The 6,969-nt window shown below is 37.4% G+C and overlaps 1 pseudogene; it reads right to left on the bottom strand.

Moving 5' to 3' along the window:
• Positions 1-5,112: 5,112 nt before the first annotated feature.
• On the bottom strand, positions 5,113-5,908 carry LOC103261594 (annotated as a pseudogene).
• Positions 5,909-6,969: the final 1,061 nt, after the last annotated feature.

The raw sequence follows: 6,969 nt of genomic DNA, 5'->3' as shown, positions 1-6,969 counted from the left end.
TTTTCTTTTGTTTGGAAATACTTATTACTACAGGTTGGGTGTGAGAATAGGTAACCTCAGTTTTCACTGCCACTTGCATCAAGACCTTAGAGTAAACAAATATGCTGTCTCAATTGTGCCTCTTGCATGGAAAGCCTTCCTATCAACTGTCTTTCATGAGTGTTGAGTAAATGTGAAGTGAATGATAGAAATTGAGGAAACAACAAAATAGGACTCTAATATGTTCCACTTTGATATCTGGGATCCTGGTCTCACGAACACAGCTGTGATATGTTTCTCTACCTGATTCAAACCCGGGTGCATTTTTCTGCAGCCCAAAGTGAAGCAGCTATTTAACAAGTATTTGTTTGATCATGTAAGGGAATGAAAACATCCATATTCTAAATTCTAAAATATCATATTCTGTAACTTCAAAATCAGATTTTCTTGGTGTTCCAGTTATAGGTAGTAAATTGAATAATTCTGCATGATTACCAAAAGGAATAGCAAGTAAATAATATAAATAATTACTTTTTAAAAGAGCTTTACTTATGTTAAATAAAAAGTTACAGTAATTTCACATTCTTGCTGTAGAAAAAAATTAGTGTATTAGCTTAAAGTTTTCTATATTGAAAATTTTGACCAACTTCCATATGAAACTTGATTGGTTCTCCAAAACCATATGTTCATCCAAAGAAGTGAAATTCAAGAGATTGAGAAAGAGTGGTAATCAGGATTGGAAGAGACATCTGCAAAAACATTTTCTACTATTGGTTTGAAAATTTTACCAAACAAAATATATTTCCAGAGGACTACTGTTCAAATACAAATTACCTTGGACAAGTAAGGCATTAAATACCAACATATATATATTAACACTCTGGTATGGCTTTGTTTCTCCAAATCAGGAGCCAAAGTGAGAAAAGTGTCTAAGTGAGCATTCTACAAATAGGATCAAAGAGAATTAGTATAAATTGCACTGAGAGCCATCCAGCTTGGTGCTTTGCTTTCAGGTCCTTTGTTATTCTTCTTGCAGAGTTTTCCATTTTAACACAGGATCAAACTTTTAAATTAAGGGGATTAAGTTCTTATTGGGGGAGATTTCAGGCTTCACCCAGTGGGTGAGGGAGTTATCTGGGGGAACACTGAAGCATTTTTCATCCCCCCCAAACTCCTGAGGAGGCAGCTGCTTACTCCAGTTCTGAGGGGTGATTATATGCTTGTGAGAGGGTGATTATAAGCTTCAGACTTGCTATCTTTTGCAGCTTGTAAACAGGCTCTGAAGGCAGTTTCCACAAAAAGAGTTCAAAGTTCAAATAAGTAGTTAGCTCCTTAAAGTAAATACTTTGAAGCACAACAGTCATTTTTGCATGTGTTCTGGTATATCTGATAAAGGAGTTGCACTTAAATATTTCCCCCCCTTAGGAAGCTTGCCTCCTGGAAACAAAGAGTTGAAAGAGCACTGGGTTTTGAAGAGGAAGACACAACTGTTTGAAACTGGCTTTCACACTTACTAGCTGGATGGCTTTGATTTAGTCTCAGCTTTCATACCTGTGAAATAGGAGTAATAGTATCTACCGTGTGGGGTTATTCTAAAATTTATTAGAAGATACTTCATAAGATAATGCAGTGGTTGTAAGAGATGGGATTCTAATATTTAAGGAACAATTAGCAATATTGACAATACCTTTCTTAGAATAGCACTCAATGAACACAGTATTGGTACATGTGAAGTCTACATAGACCAATTATTGGGCATCTTTAAATAATTGCTTAACAAAAATATGTTAATAAATTACTTTTCATCGATGTTGTCTTCATTAGGGTTGAGAGTTTCCTTGAGGAAGAATTTATTTCTCTTTAACATTGCATTGTAGGTCAGAGCTCTATTTTTATGTGGTCTGGCCATTCTCCACTTGTATATTTCAGTCTCTCAAAGGGCTCCATTCTTAACCCCATCCCCATTATCCACATTAGCTGCTTATTTGTACTTTTCATTAATGTTGTAACATTAATGCCATTTTCATTTGTTGAATTGACGTTTTATAATTATTTTTTCATAATGAAACAGTATTAACTCCTTGTTGCCTTAACTAAGAACCTTAGGGTATGTCTAAGAACACTCACTGCATGGGAGGGCTATCATTGATATTCCACCAATAAACCTAGTCCTACTAGCTGTTGTTTAAAATAATACGATCTTGCTTAATTATACTCATAAGTATATTATAGATGATGATTAAAGTAAATTGATGGGAAAGATGCTATCTCATAGGAGTTGAATTCTATCAAAAAATGTGATTGCTTTACTAAATTAGGTTGTCCTTCCCATCTGCCCCCAGTCCAGCTCAGGTCGACATTTTTAATTGCATCCCATTTCTAGGCTTCCACAGTATTTTGAAATAAATGCTTATTTAGTACTGATCTGGGTAAGTTTCACAGTGAATGTTCTCTCCTGCAGTGCCAATAATACTGTGTTCCCTAGAGGAACCGGGCTGTTGGAAACACCAGCTCTTCTTTTCAGGTTGTGCTGCTACGAAGTACAACCCTCCTCTGCCTGAGTTCCTGCTAGTCCCCACTGGGGAAAGGTTTCTGGAGCCCTCTGACAGACTGAAATATATAAGTGGAGAATGGCCAGACCATATACAAAATAGAGCTCTGACCCACAATCTGCAACAACCAGCCCAGACTTATAAGAAGTCAGACCACTATCACCAGCAACCAGCCCAGAAACTAACCAATTATTTACAGTACTCAGCTCAGGAAGCCAATCAACTATCTATAAGTCAGACTTGTAGGAAATCAGATCACTTTCTCTAGCAACTAGCCCAGAAATCCAAACAATAGTCCCTGTAACAATCAGCTTCAGATGCCCAGGACTTGATTAATAATTGGCAGGTTTCCTAATTTTTGTCTCAACTTCCAACTTTGGACCAACCCAAGAAAGCCAAGTATACATCCCTAATCAATAACATAGGATGCCTCACTTCTGGTTAGCATCCCCTACAGCTTCCCCCATGCCAATAGCTTCTGTCAGGGCACACCTAAAGCCTTTTTTTTTTTTTCACTATAAAACTTCCACCTCCTTTGCCACTTTTGAGTTTCTGCTTAAGCACAAGCAATGGTGACTGACTTCCTTACCATAGCAAGCTCTAGAATAAACAGCCTTTACCTGTTCTCATTTGGTTGGTCTTCATTTATTTCCTCTCCTATCTCCAGGCACGGGCCAACACTGTTTGTCAGGTTGGTTCTTACATTAGTGCCACACTTGACGAAAATGTATTTCTCAGTGCCAAGTGATGCTCCCTTGGCCTGGAGTTTTGGTACCCAGGTTGGCTGCTGCTTCCCAGCTCTGGTCACCCATTCAGAGATCAGGCTGCATTCAACCCACTGGTACACAAAGATTTGTTTCTCTCATTTTCACTGGATTGCTTATTGGGCAGGGCCCAGCTGTCAGACACCCATGCCTATATGGACCTCCTTGGGGCTGAGGATGCAACCCTTCCCACCAGGCAGTCAAAATGTTAGTTTTCTTTCTTACCAAAGCCCAGAAAGTCAAATACAAGTGAAATGTTTGGCATATCCATCTTATCAAAATTAATTGAATTTCATCTCACTAGAATTCAATCAGCTTCTTTTAAAGTCACCTGAATGTTTTAGTCAGATAGATGCTCAGTGTCTGAATGGTTCAAGTGAACCTTTCATATCACTGAAAATTTTATGATGAAATACTCAGGACTGAACAGTTTGTACTGCCTTTAACACGTACCTGGTATTTGACAGGCAATACACTTGTACATAGCTCAATAATAGTTCTCCCAGTCACTTCTCTCCATTTCTACCCCCTCCACTCTGGTTTATCTTCTTTTGTTTTTCAAGCTCATAAATTTTATAACAAAAAGAAGATATAAAATAACATGTGTGACACAAATCTGCTCATGTAAAGTTCAAAACCAGTGATTGTCACTTATTTTAAAATGATTCAGAAAAAAAAAATATATATATATACACACACACACATCTCCATCTAGTGAGAGATATAGACAACATGTTGAAATATTAGCAACAATTGTGAATCTAGGTGAAGAACATGCAAAGGTCCAAGAACTATTTGGCTACTTTTTTGTAGGTTTAAGATTTTTCAAAATAAAAATACAGGAGAGAGTTCAAAACTCAGGCAATGTTAATTGATACTGTTTAGCAGTACAAACATGGGTAGTAAAACAATAAAGAAAATAATTATCAAAATCCAGAAATGTGCCAGCTCTGGGAAGAAAGACGAACTTTTGCTGAGAGAGAACCTCATAGAGGGCTTCTGATATTGGCAGTTTTTTCACCTGGGTATAAATGTATAAACTTTCCTGCATAATTTTTTATTAAACTATACATATGTGTGTATATTTCATAAGAGAAAAAAGGTAAAAACAATGTGATAAAGTATATAAACATATTTCCCCCCAATTGCTATCACTTGTTAAATACCATTATTTTTTCAAAAAACTGCTTTTGCTCCATAGCAAACATTAGCAAAGGAGCCTTTGCTATGTGAATTGTTTACTTGCGAACAATCTGTCAAAAGGTACTTATGAAAGACCAAGTCTGGAGTCTAGCAATATGTAATCTTATTTTTATATGAGATAGTTCTTATACAATCATCAATTCTGAATCTTGTTTAGTTGATATTAGGCAATACATTCTTCTAAATAATTCCCATAAACTGCAAAATGATGCTCCAATACTCATTTTGGCAGATATTCTAACATATGCGAAGTGAAAATTTGCTATAAGAAAACTCTTGGCTGGGCATGATGGTATATACCTGTAGTCCCAGCTACTTGGGAGGGGGAGGTGAGAGGAACACTTGACCCCAGGAGTTCAAGTACAACCTGGACAACATAGTGAGACCACAATTAAAAAGAAAAAGAAAACCTCTGAATGAAAGTTTTACAATGATTTGAATATTATAAACCATTTACATTGTTCTTGTATAAATTTAGCCTAATTTCTATAGCTTTTCTGATTTCCACATTAATATTTCACAGTATTTTTTGTGAAATATTCCAAGTCAAAAGTTGATCAGAATTTCGCAATCTCAACTGACTTTTAATATAAAGATATTAATTCACTTGATTGTCATCTTCTGTCTTCTAAATCAATATCAAAATCTAAATAATCACTTTTATCCTTTCTTCTGTAGCTTCTTCTATTGTTGGAACTTGGATTATTGTCAATATTTTCTGGGGGTTTTTTTGGTTCTTTTTTGTTTGTTTGTTTGAATCAGAGTCTCACTCTGTTGCCCAGGCTGGAGTGCAGTGGCACGCTCATGGCCAGCCCAGCATCAACCCACTGAGCTCAGGCAATCCTTCCATCTCAGCCTTCCAAGGAGCCGGAACTACAGGTGTGGGCTACCATGCCCAGCTAATTTTTTGATATACTGTAGAGACGAAGTCTCACTGAGTTGCCTAGGCTGGTCTCAAATCCCTGGGCTCAGGCAATCCTCTCGCCTTGGCCTCCCAATGTACTGGGATTACTGGCATAAGCCATAGTGCCTGGTCTTTTTCTGATTCTTTATTAAACAGTATGATGATGTCTTTCCACACTTTGCACAAACTTCAAGTTCATAGGCACATGGTCTACACATTATGGATAAGATTATTTCACTGTCTTTTGTAAACATTTAACACATTTCTTAGGTTTTGGTAATGGTTTGTATTAGTTGTATTTTACACGCCACTCAATAACTTCTTTACAGTGCTGACATATTCCATCGTGAAGTTTTGCATTAATTTTCTTGGTCTGAACGCTCCTATCAAACTTGTCATTTTTGAAGCTGAATGTATTCTGGTGCTTTTGAGGCCTGAAATGAGCCACGTTGCCTTTCTGGGGGCTCATCACTGAAACCACAACCACCTTGTGCTGGTTGCAGGGAAAAGGACACAAGAAGACCTAGTTTATTATCTTATGGTTATCATTAATTTTCAGAGCCTGAAAAACACAAGCTCTTGTTTTATGGTAAAACAATCAGTTTTCCAGGGTCAAATATATGCTTCATTTGTGGTCAATTTGCATTCTCCAACTCTATTTATTCAATTTATTTCTTATTCTTCTTGAAGACACAGTACTTTATTGTTTCAAGGCTGTTTTGTAGTAAAATCTCTGTGCAAACACGTTAAGTAAAGCATGTTAAGATGTGTCATGTGTTGTGCAATCAGTACAAATAGCCTCGGTGACTTGATCTAATGAACGAATGTCTTCTACCCTGGACCAGGTTCATGTATTTACAACTGATGACAATGTTGCCACAGCTTACTTCTGTGGAGTTTTTCTTTGATATTGATTATAAGACACATCTTGATTTCAGAAACGTTAAATTATGGAAAAAATGCATCTCAGAATTGAGAAATATGGTCACTAAAAAATGGACAAAGTTTTTTCCCTCCCCAGTTCAAAAGTTTAACCAAGTTTTACCACCAAGATGGTCAAGTACTTGAAAGCAATGTCATTAGAGACCTGTTGCAAAAGCCAAAATCCTGAAAAGACAAACATAATGCCTCCATTTCCTTTGTTCCCCAAAGTTGGTCTGTCAGCAATTCCTGCCCTGCTACCTCCCAAACACAGCTCAACTGTAGGCATTTCACTCCATCTGTCTACTGCTATCATATTCCAAGGCACCTTCATCTTGCCCTTGGGTCACTGCCGTGCCTTTCTGCTACCACCTGTTCCCTCTTTCCTTCTATTCTTCATAGCTCAGGCAGAATTATCTTTTAATAAATATGACCACATCATTCTCCTGCTAAAACCCTTCAGTGGATCCCAGTTGTAAAGCAGACGAAGTCCTTCATGGTTGGGTCTTCCTACTTCTCAAAAGTCACCTCTGCTCCCCTCCCCAGCATATTCCTTGTACTGTCAAGCACTCCTACCCCAGAGATTCCCACCCCACAAATACCATCACTTTCTTCTCACTGATGACTCATCATTTTGCAGGTCTTG

Source organism: Carlito syrichta, unplaced genomic scaffold (assembly GCF_000164805.1).
Source record: "Carlito syrichta isolate Samal-C Ts95f unplaced genomic scaffold, Tarsius_syrichta-2.0.1 Scaffold303785, whole genome shotgun sequence".
In the NCBI taxonomy this organism is placed as follows: Eukaryota; Metazoa; Chordata; class Mammalia; order Primates; family Tarsiidae; genus Carlito; species Carlito syrichta.
The sequence above is the reverse complement of the archived record's forward strand: the minus strand, read 5'-3'. Positions and strand labels throughout refer to the sequence as shown.